This window comes from Rhamphochromis longiceps, linkage group LG13 (assembly GCF_057381845.1).
Source record: "Rhamphochromis longiceps isolate RC_006_pf linkage group LG13, R_longiceps_female_GT1.1, whole genome shotgun sequence".
In the NCBI taxonomy this organism is placed as follows: Eukaryota; Metazoa; Chordata; class Actinopteri; order Cichliformes; family Cichlidae; genus Rhamphochromis; species Rhamphochromis longiceps.
Window position 1 is genome coordinate 8,790,532 of NC_140569.1, and position 12,244 is coordinate 8,802,775.

The window sequence follows — 12,244 nt, forward strand, 5'->3', positions numbered from 1 at the left end:
TTTCCAGGCTCGTTGTAAACGTCCTAGTTTGGTTTCTGTGGAAGACGTGACAGCTGCGACTGCTGGATGAAGTTCTGCAATCTTGTAGTGAACGCGCTGCGCGTCATGGCGCACAGGGAGGGCTTGTCAGCAGGTATGAGTGTGGATATGTGAGCCAAGAATTAGAGACATGCGTGCTAGAGTGTGCTAGACACAGGCAGTGACAGAGAGCCTGGCGCAGAGAGATACAAGGTAAATACTTAAGCTACTGGTTTGCGGAGAAACTACACAGCTCATTCAGACCAGGAATCTTAAGTTCTGGATCTCTTGTGGCTGTGTGGTGTGTTTCTCTTCTCTGCAGCTTATTACCAGAGACATCCGGTGCTTTGGATATCATGTTTTTGGCCTCCGTGTGTTCCCCGCTAGGTGCTCCGGCTGCGGGGAAGGAGAGGCCGCTGGCAGCACACCTTTCCAGCGGAACTAGTCGCGGTTTGCTTCCAGGGAAGCAAACCGCGACTAGTTCATAACCAGAGATGTTTCTGTCAGCACCTTTCTCAATACTCACCTCCTCCCCTCGCCCCCCTCTCTCTCCATCTCTGTTTGGAAGGTCACCTTAGCAGCATCCGGCAGGGCAGGTCAGATGAGCCAGAGGAGCACTGGGTTGGCAGGTGGGGGGTGTCGACTCCTCAAAGTTCACCTGGTGCGGTCTGATCTAATAATGCGACCTGCCGCTCCTCAAGCACACGCCCTCCATTGCCCATGCGGTCTCTGACACAGAACAGAGCAAATACTTTGAAACCATCCGTTTACTGCCTGTAAAGTACTGCATTAAACTCAACACGTTCCTTTCTTTCTTCTTATCTTTTCCACCAATTCAATAGTTAATTAAATATTTTCCCAGAATTTTGATCCCCTGAAACACGAAACCGTGAGCCCTTCATCTGGAAGTTCGAGTCACCGAAAGAAGAGACTTGGACACAGTAAATGGTACGCGGTGTCAGGATAAAACACTGTTTTTGGATGGGTGTCAAAAAGCACCCCACCACTGGCCTAATTTGAAAAATCTAAAGAAAATTATTATCGAATTATTATTAATATTCTTATCAATAACGGTAGCAGTATTGCGCAACTGTGCATCGTTGCATTTTTGTTGCGAAGTCGCCCTCATTAATAAGCCCGCGCATGACTGCATGGATGAGTTTTAATTCTGTTGTTTTTCAACGTGCTGCTCTGCCTCTCTGCACAGGACTGAGTGGCTGCAGGCGCTGACTGCTTGGCCTCTAAAGGTAAACAGTGAGGAAGCGAGTCCAGACAGGACAGTGGGGCTGAATTCCAGCTTCAACGCAATACTGATAAAGTACTGGCCCCAAGCCACTTCTCTTATTAGTTTACTTATATATTGAGGCCGCTCCAGCATACATCACACAAACCAATCTGCGCTCTAATCTCAAGATGTGTTTTGGGCGGTTGTTGTGGTAGCAAGTGTTCTTTAAAGGCTTTTGGGGGCTAGATAAAATACTTTTTGAAAAATAGTAGACTTGATTATGTACAAAAATGGATGTTCAGTTCGTCTTTAAGGTTTTCTGCTACTTAAAAGTGCAGCGCAGGAAAATGGTAGAGATGTGGATTCTCTTACTGTCATACTGATAAGAAAAGATACAGTAAAACATTTTTTAATATTGCTGCCAGACACAGTTGGCATAGATGCTACCGTTTCAAAAGAGGCACAAGAGGTGCTTTTCATTAAAAAAACCAAACATCTCTTATGTTGAGATTGGAGTCATACTATAAACCAGGACATCTGCACGTAATATCTGGTCTAACAAAGCTCTAAAGTGAAATAGTTAAAAAAAACTTGTTCCTCACCATTCTCACTGTAGTAGCTGATGGATGCAAAGCTGTGAATGTGCTAGCCGTCTCACATATTCATCAGTCTCACATCAGTGATGGGTAAAGAAAAATGCCAGCTCTGCACGCTCTCACCCTGTCAACCGATTTCCACCCTCCAACTGTGACAATGTGCATCTTCATCTTCACTGTTATTTTGTCTGTTTCTCTGCCTGCTAGAAATGCAGCCTCAAATGTGTGTGTATTAGTCTGTGAGTGTGTGTGTGCACATATGAGCAGCATTTAGAATGAAAGCTGCCTTAACCTAAACAATTTAGATTTAATATGTCAAGATGGACACATTGCTATAAGTAATCTATACTGCCAGTTAAAAAAAAACAAAAAACCTTCAATCTTCTGCAGCAGGCCATTTTTTTCTCTGTGTCCCTTGTGATTCAGCTTTCTTTAAACTTTTCTCTGTTAAGTAAAACTTTAATTGCTGTAATAGTTTCAGCAAGCTCAAACTCATGTGCTCGAATTTAGACATTCATCACTTTTTTTCTTTGGCCTTGGTTCTTCATAGCTTTAGTCATGATGTTAATCATTGATTTGGTTCAGATTACACACTTCCAGAAAAAAAAGCATGTTGATTTTCAACAAGAAGTCTTTTATAGAGCTTCTTTAAATATATTCTGTCAAAAAAGAAAGAAAGAAAAGAGAAAAGAAATTATTCATATGGCAAACTTTTAAAATATGGGGTTTTAAATGTTGGAACTGCATCTTTCAGTATCATTCAAGTGTGTTTGAATCCATGCAGTTCTAAGAGAAAAATAAAAGCCACACACCTACTCAAAGTTGAAATGTAGCAACAGGTCCTCTAACACTTTGAATACAAAAGTCATGGTTTGGGTTAAAGTGCAACATCTAGTTTCATAGAATGTTCATGTTCAGTTGATGTTTAAAATAATAAGACACACTTAATGTTATGGAACAATAATGGCTAAAAGCCAGCAGTGCTTTATCAACTCGTCCAACCACCACAGCGTCCTCCCCCACCTGTGACTGTACACCTCTCTCCTTGTAATTCCAGATAAATTGGAATTACCGTATGTGTAGGATTATATTGCATGTGTACGCCCACAAGGACAGCTGTGGACATGGACAAGTACAAGACTCCATGGTCACAACAAATGCATTTACAGTCTGATAAAATAAATAAATAAAAAAATGGATGCAATTCCACCAAAGTAAATGCTTGCATACTGGCAGATGAGCAACTATAACAATCGCATAAGGTTTTTCAACATGTCAAGCAGCAGAGTTTATTTAAAATGGAAACAGCTTCACAGAAATATTTACTTGATTCTGACGAGAGGCTGAGCATACTTAAGAGAAATATATTAAAATAAAGTATACATATGTAGTCGAATTAAAGAAAAAAAAGGACTCTTTAGAAGTTGTGGTATTGTGCAAAAATACTTTTCATGGAAATGCGGCTACAAACTATAATGTGGAAAATAATCAAACTACTACTAATGCGTCACAGAACTACCGAACCCTGTTTGTTAATCATGAACTAAAGCTTAGACTCTATTTATCAACAGTAAAGATATACAGTAGATTTTTCACTGAAAACTACAGTCTTACACTTCTCTGCAGAAGTGTAAGACTGTAGACTCATTTATCACTCACTCACAGCGAAATGGCATGTTTACAAAATTTCTCCACACCAAGCTATCCCTGCCTTTTCTCTAAACCTTGAGATCTCATTGCACAATTTACAAAGCAAATCTCACTCAGCCAGCGCATAGAGAGAACGAAGAGGCAGGGGCCCTGAACGTGCATGTCCCGACACGGTGCAGTGTTATGTTCGACGCGGCACAATTTATGGACCATGGACAGTTTATAAGAAGCAATGCAGTCTATCAGAGAGGCAGGCGAACTGAGGACAGGGGGGATCGTTGCCATGCAGGAAGCTATGTTTTGGAATAATATACTTCATGATAAAGATGTTTCCCTCGTGACGTAAAACAGCAGGAAGCACCAATGGCCACTTACTCTTCCAACCAAATATGAAGTAGTAGCTGTGAGCTGCCATGTTTTTTTTGTTTTTTTTTTCCTCCCAGTCTTTTGAGCCTTACATGAGATGTTAAGATTTTCAGACTCTGGAGATTTTGGCTGTTCCCTCAGTTTAGTATCTAAATGAAATCTTCAGCAACATTTAGGCCAAGTAGTAAAATAACTGAAAAGTTAAATAACTGAAAAGATCAGGACATGGATAGTTTATTTATCATACAGCAAAGTTACGGTGTAAGAACACAGGTGCAAGCCCAATTCAAGCATATAAAAACCCCACAGGCACCACCAGTATCTGCTGTCACTATCAAAGACTTTTTCTACCACACGGTATTTATTACCACAACGTTGCAAGTCTTATTTGACCTACAAACAGTGCAATGGGGATGTGATTTTCTAATGCAAAATCAGTTGGATTTGTAAAAAAAAATGTTTGAATCTTGTGCTTGTCTAGCACAGAATCAGAAAAAGGAGTAAAAAAAATCTGTACTTTCCAAGCTATACTGTGAGAGGTGTATATTAGTTGAAGATGCAGCTTTACCTACACATATCATCATAATGACATTTTCATCCCCGTGAGTTGTTTTCTGAACTCAAATTAAAACATTTCTTTTATTCCAGTGAAACATGAAACAAAAAAAAGTCTTGCATATTATTCCGTCATGTGATATCCATGACTGTAAAGTCACCTCTCAAACCCTGACGATTGCAACAAGACCTTGATGAGACAAGGTTCACCTCAAAATAACAGTTGTTGCAAAAACGAAGCTGAAACAAAATTGGCAAAAAGCTTCAAAATGATGGAAAGAGAAACTTTGCTCTCAAGCCTGACATCTGTCGAGGCGTTGGTGTCAGCAGGCTGGCTTGTTATGCAAATGGTTGATGCAGCCCCTTGAGACACTGACCAGCCATACTGCTAGCTATCTTGACATCAATCAAGAAGTCGCTGATCACACGCTCCTCCATTCAACCATTGTGTGGCTTTTAAATAAACCAGCACTGGTGTCAGTGAGAGAGACAAATCTATATATTAGGCCATTTTTCACCAACTGGTTTTATGTTGCCTAAAAGAAGTTTAAGGGGTGAGATGGAACAGAAAAGCAAGAGGACTGAAACAGAACTCCTAAACATTTAAGTGTTTCAGTTCAACCTGCTAGTGGCTGAGGGCTGTTTATGTATATGTAGGAAATTCTTGGTAGCGGAGATATCAAACACATCCATCTGATAAGAGGTATAAAAGAGAGCTGCAGGCCCTATGATACACACACACACACACACACACACACACACACACACACACTCAGACACAAAAGCAAACATACACTCAAGATTTACCACATGAACACATACACACTAGAGCACACACACAGCAGGTCTGCAGGCTTCACATGAAAAGCTTTTAGCTGTGCAGAAGGAGCTGAAGACATGGCTATTGTTATGCTCCATGATGGATGAAGCAGAGGCATGTTAGCGGTAAAACAGCTGAATTTATTAGGGTATGGATAAAGATCGTCATCAGCTCCAAATGATATTCAGTGATGTACACTTTTAAGGCAAATATGAAATGCTTGTTTGAGGAGGTAACAATATTATTTTCAAGCATATCAAAATGTGAACATTAGTTAAAAAAATAATATGCCATTTATACAGCTGTGTGTAGGGGAAAGTTTTAACATGGGTGACATACTGTCTTACAATAATTTAAAGCATATGTATATCATAATGATACACCGCCAGCAAGGCCATTTTCCTGTTTTGTAACAATGTATTATCTTTTTAAATATACTGGGTGGTCACATGTGAATCTCAAGTTAATGGTGTCTTACTTTGCCTGTGTTCCACCTCCCAACAGTTTCATGAAAATCAGTTTAAACTCTGCCTCTTTAGCACTAAGTGCACTAAGTAATAATAAGCAAGGCGGGGTTAATTCCTTACAGTTATTATGCATATAATGCACAGATTTAAACTCCTCAGTTGTATTATGTGGCTTTCAGGAAATTCAAAATTAAAGAGAAAAAGGAAATAATTAATATTTACTTTGTATTTGCAGCTAGAAAACCATTAAACGAAAGAGGCTACAAGCTTTCTACAACTGAAAACTATCATTATCATCTTTGCTCAGAAACAAGAAGGAACGTATCAGTGCCAGCGTAATCAGTGTGGAAAAAATGAAATCCCAACTCACATGATTTTGTAAACAAGTTTTTGCACTAAAACGTGATGAATCATGACATTCCATCTCCTATCTCCACAGAATGGGTAATCAAGTGCAGTGAAGACTTCAGTTAAAAACGCTGCATACTCCCATGATTCAATAACACGTCTTCTCATGCCATTTGGGAACATGTAGAATGTAGAAGTGCCCTTCAAAGAATGCAAAGCCCGAACTCTTCAGCATGGGACATTTGATGCTTTCAAAAGCATGTTCGCTGGCGTTACATCTGTGCAAGGATGGCTCTTGTAAAAGTCACCTATGTGACAGATAAACTAAAGGGCATACTTACACCGGTTTGCTCCATTTTCTAATTCCTGCAATATTTTTAAACAATCCCACTGCCTCTGTCAAAATGCCCTGTGATAAGCTTGACAGATCATTTAGTTGGTTTATACAGATTGATAGACTCCACCTTAGGCCCTTATACTTGCTTTATAAGAGAGTCGGGCTTCAGCATCACACTATTTTCATACAATAGCACCATTACATTTATAACTCTATTCTTGTTAAGACACTAAAGAAATGTACTGGGAATCCTTTCATAAAATTACAATTTGGCAGATTGGACAGAAAAATATAAGCGATGCACCTTCACTGTGTCATGTTACACTTATCTGGGGTAATATGTGGCACAAACGAGGGAGAATTTAAGGAAAAACAACGGGGATTCAGAAAATAATGGACCTTTATCAGATGAAGTTTAACTTTTTTTTAACAGTTGCCTCAGAAATATTGATTTAAACTGTTCCACAGTTTTAAAAAACTGCATATCCTCAAAGAATAAACAGAAAATGCACATGCCACCTTTATCAACAAATGAGTCTTTAAAGTTTAGAAAGGAGAGGATGTGTCTACATATTATGGAATATTAGTTAGATATTTTAATTAATCATCACATGATAAGTTAAGTACTTGGAAGAAGATATCACTGACACAGACTGGAATTGTGCCTGTTTTAAAGTATAAACACAGATGGTAAATACAAGATTTCAGATGAGTTAAACTACATCATATGTGTGCTAATATTCCAGATGTGTCTGCTAAGTGCCTGGATGAAAAAAGGTACTTTATTTAATTGTCTGTGGCAATTTCCAAAGAAATAAAAATATTTTGGAAGCACATGAAATGTTTGTCAGAGATGGTTCATATGAAAATCCCTTTATGTGGAATATATTCAAATGACTTCACAGTGACATCAAAACAGACCAAACTATTACTGGACTGTGTTGGGACAGTATATGTGCACCACTGTTGAAAACATGGACATGACAGGTTTCATGTTGTATTGTTCCGGAGAGACTAACTTACATTGTGAAGGAAAAGCAGGACTTAGTCCAGACTTAGTCTTCTATAAACATTTCCAGAAACGGAAATGTAGCTCCTGTCTGGATGTATATGTCTAATGTTTGTAATACCAGCTTTGATGGAACTTTTTCTATAATGATCTGCTATAAGATTATAGCAGAAATGAACTCCCTATGGTTTCCAGAATGTTGCACCAAATCATACTCGAGAAAAATGTTATAGTGTCACTATTAGGTGAAAGCCCTGACCTGCCCTTTAGTTCTTAGTTGGTTTAATTTGCAAAATAAACACAAAATTCACAGGCAAGGCAATAATAGGAGACCTGAGCTGAAAGCCCTCTATGCTTATTTTTCCTTTATCTTTTTCCTAATCTATCAATCAATTAATCTGTTACTCCACCTCAAGAAAGGATGTGCATTTTTTTCTGCATACCTTTCCCACCATTCTCCTCCTTTTTTGTCTTCCTCTGTGCCCTTGATTGTGCAGGGCAGTAGCCGGCCTTGGCTTGCCTCGGTTGTGGCAACAAGGCCGTTAACAGCGTCCGTGAGTTGTGGCTTGGCGTTAAACTGCGCTCCAGCCACAGTCAATGTTTATGTCTACCAATCAAATGCAATGTGTTTATGTTATATGGCATTATGGACAAGGAGACTCTCTAAAACAGAAAAGAAGGAGTTCTGCCCAGGACATGGGGTTTATGGTCCATTAAGCATCAGAGAAAAATGAAGCATCAGTTGAAGGATAAAAATCGAACAGAAAATCTGGCTTGATTTTGTATTTAAATTTACAATGTGGACAAAATTTAAAGCTGGACAAAAAGAAGCAAAAACTGGTGAAAATAAAGGGAAATATGAGAACCCATACTGCTCATTGTGTATATCTCAGCTGTCCTAAATTATTTTTACCAAATGACTGTTGAGTCAGGATCTTTTTTCTGTGAAATAAGCTCAAACCTAGGAAAAGCCCTTGAATTACCCACATTTTCCACTAATGATGAAGAACGAGTTGGAACTTTTATTTCATTTCTACTACAATTTATAAACTCCAAACAAGAAAAACACAAAGCAGAAACCTTGAAACTCATCTCTCTGAGAGAAAAAATAACTCTACAATTCTTCATCTTTTCCAGTTTGACTCTAGTGATTATCAGATCTCAGCATTGTAGTAAACAGCAGCTCTGGCGTTAGTTTATTTATATCTTTAAGAACACTGTGTGTGTGGTGTGTGTGCAGATTAGCTGAAATGATTTGCCATTTCCTCCCAAGGAAATCTTCAAGCTGTTTTGGCCTAAGCACCTCGTGTGTACGCAGAGTAAACACACACTTAATCCTCCTGGATACAGAGACTTGACATCAATTTGTCCCTGTAGGGGAGATGCCCCAGGCCAAGTTTCCCAATCCTCATGTCTCTCTGCCTCTTGGCCAAAACGTCCTTCTACCCTTGATTCCCCCCCCAGAACATCTGGATGGAAGGCCCAAAATTGCACTTTTTTCTCTTCTTTCAGAACTACTTAACAACCCAAATTGCTTGTGAGTGCTAAGAAGAAGACTTCGGTTATACTTAGCAGCTTTGAATGAGCCAGTATCCCTCTCCTCTGGGAACATATCTGTCACACTGTGGCTGTAAATGAGACTGTTGTTTTTTCTTTTAATTGTCTAGTCTGGAGACAGCCATAGTAGGAGATAATAGATACAGTTATAAAGAAGTTCATTAATGACAAAACATTTGAATAAGAAGGAGAACCTCACAGCTGTAGGTAGTCTGGACATCAACTGTGCTTACTTAATGCACACAACACATTTTACATTTAAAAAATAGCCTATAACCATGTATGTCCAGTGACGGTAGTTGCAAATATATCCAGAGGTGAACATCATCTTAAAAACTACCATATGGGTGGAAAAAACAGAAAGCCAAACTTTAAGCTTGGTTTATATGAATAGTGTCCCTCATAAGGTTTTAACTACCTTATGGTATTACAGTGAAGCACAAATCAAATAAACATAATATGAAAAGTCACAGGATTGAGACTTTATAAATCAAACCTTTGCTGTTGGGGGGGATAGCAAAAGTATCTATCGTTGCTTTAATATTGCTAAGAGTCAAACTCTTGAATTACATCAGGATTTCTTAGGTAAAGAATAAGAAGCAACAGCTATTTTCCATACAGCAAACATGCAGTCTATGCTCTTGAATTTATTGTGTTGCTCTTGTGTTTTATTTTGTCATCAGTGAAGATTAGGTGAAACTAACTTGCTGGGGATGAATTCTGTACACACCATGTAGGAGAATCCTGTCCCATAATTGACAATCAGAGCATCAAGCCTTTTGGAAACATCACAAAAGTTTTGAGTTGATGATTTATCTTCAGGTAGTGTTTATTTTGTTTTGGGTTTTTTTTTTTTGCCTTAGTGGGTCTAACTAAATACACAGCCTTCTTTTATTTTATTCCAAATAATTTAAGGTTGTAGAAATATAAATTGCTCCACTTCCTGTTTGCCAGAAATGCTTTCCTGGAAAAGAAATACCAAGAATCTGGTGGTTGGAGCAACAGATGTAGAAAACCACATGAACCATTTGGCTGAATCGCTGTTGTTTTGTATTAGCTGGTGGTAGAAAGTAGCAAAGTAGACAGATATAAAGGATGACGGGACTTTTTCTGTCTGACTCATTTCTTTTATCATTCTTTGTCTCCACTATCTATAAAATGGAAATGATAAAAGCAATGGGTTTTCCATTTTTCCCTCCTAAAACGCTCCCATTTATAAAAAACATTTAAAGACATCTGTTTCGGAAAAAATCCCAAAGTTCATCGGTCAATATAATTCAGAAAGATGGGGGTTTGATGCTGTTTAAAGTTTCATCATTTTGTCACTCAGAGTGAGTCAGTTATTTTTCATCTTGTGAGATAATACCATTGATTTGTTTTCATTTTTGTATCAATCATTTGGTAATATGTGTCAGCTTCATCAAATTGTGGATGTTTCAATTTCTTCACCACAATCGCGTCTCTGTCCTTCACTGAAATGCTTCCATCTTAACCCAAACCAAATTGGATCAGTTTTCCTGCTTTCCCCTTTTCTCCTCAATTCTCTCCTTCCATCCAAATATTCTTCCATTCATACTTGTATGCCAAAGTAATAAATTCTCACAAGGTGCTTTTAGACAGAACGCTATAACTCATGTCACCACAGGAGCTAAATCTGAGCACAGGGGACAGCAGGATGCAAGCATGCTGGAGATGTACTCAAAGGGATTTATTGTGATATATTTCATCTGAGGCAATGCAAGCCCTGTTGAACTGGGATGTCTTGCAGGGAGGGGGGGGGGGCATGTGTACAGCACTGTCGAGGATAGCGCCTTGCAATCACAATCAGTAAGGGCAAGGGATAGTAAAAGACTACATTTCTGGATTATACTTAATGAACTTGCAGTCATATTGTCACTCAATTTCCCCTCACCACCAAACTGGTCATGGCAAATGGCAGTCCCCAAGCCTGTCCCTCCAGAGGTGTCTTCCTGTTAAAAGGGAGTTCTTCCTTCCCACCATCACCAAGTGCTTGGTGATTTAGAACAGTCTAATTGTTGAGGTTTGCTTTCTAATGTTGAAGGGTATTTACACTTGAGGCATTGGCAAATTCACACCATATAAACAAAATTGAAGTGAAATTTGAGGGTCCTGTGGAATTTGCATGTTCTACCTGTCCCTGTGTGGCCTCTTTCCAGGTTCTCTTGTTTCCTCCTATGGTGCAAAGACAAGCATATTACATTAACTGGTGATTGTAAAATGGCTGTAGGTGTGAATGGTTGTCTGTCTTTTAGCTCTGAAGACATGTCCAGGACATAACTCACTTTTTGCCTCATGACAGATGGGATAGGCTCCAGTCAAACTACAACGCTGACTAGGATGAGCAGAATAAATAGAAATGGATGGAGCGCTATGAACTTTAGGTATATCACAATGAGATATGTGTATCAGGTTATATGACTATGCAACAATCATTGAAAAGAAAAACTGAAATAGAAGATCGCTGATTGAAAAAGGTTAAACAGATTAGGGGCCTTTTGAAAAACACCAATAACATACAGTATATTATAAAGAAGATAACATATAACAGATAAGATAAGATGAGATATAACAGCCTCTATTATATGCATGTAAAAGATGAACTAGTTTATCCACCACAAGATAGACTCGGACACACTCTAAACTTTGGTTTAATATATTGAAAATGAATTCTAATCTTTGATCTGACCAGGACCGTTTTATAACCTCAACCAAGCAGTTTCCATGGCTAACTATAGACAAACTGTGCCAAACTGTCATTATTGTGAAGTGACGTGACCAAATATTTTTGGGGCCAGGGGTTGAAAGCAAAACTTACTTGAACTCCAGTCTCCAAGCTTCCTTAAAAACCGAAATTCCTCCATTATTCCAGGGAGGTTTGTCTAGATTTTTTTAGGCAGTAGGTAAGAACAGTGGATATGATAGTTTGGGATGAGAATACTTCATGAGGACATTTTATAAGAGAAGAATAAAAGATGAAAAACAGTGTTAAATGAAAACAAAATGAACTGAAACAGTTGTTTATTTTTTAAATTGAGTGGATACCCGCTGTAATGATACATGTTTTGGAGATTATCTTCCATATAACTTGCTCTCTGCAACTGTTTCTATGAGACAGAAAACTGTTTTCTTTATGTTATACTTGGAGGTTTTGGTTACATTATATACAGTAACACCAATAAATAAGCCTTTCATTAAACAGTGCATTTTGATTTTGTTATTTTCTCAGATCTCTTTTCAAGTAAAGCACGCTCGAGTGTGTGCCATTTGGCCACATA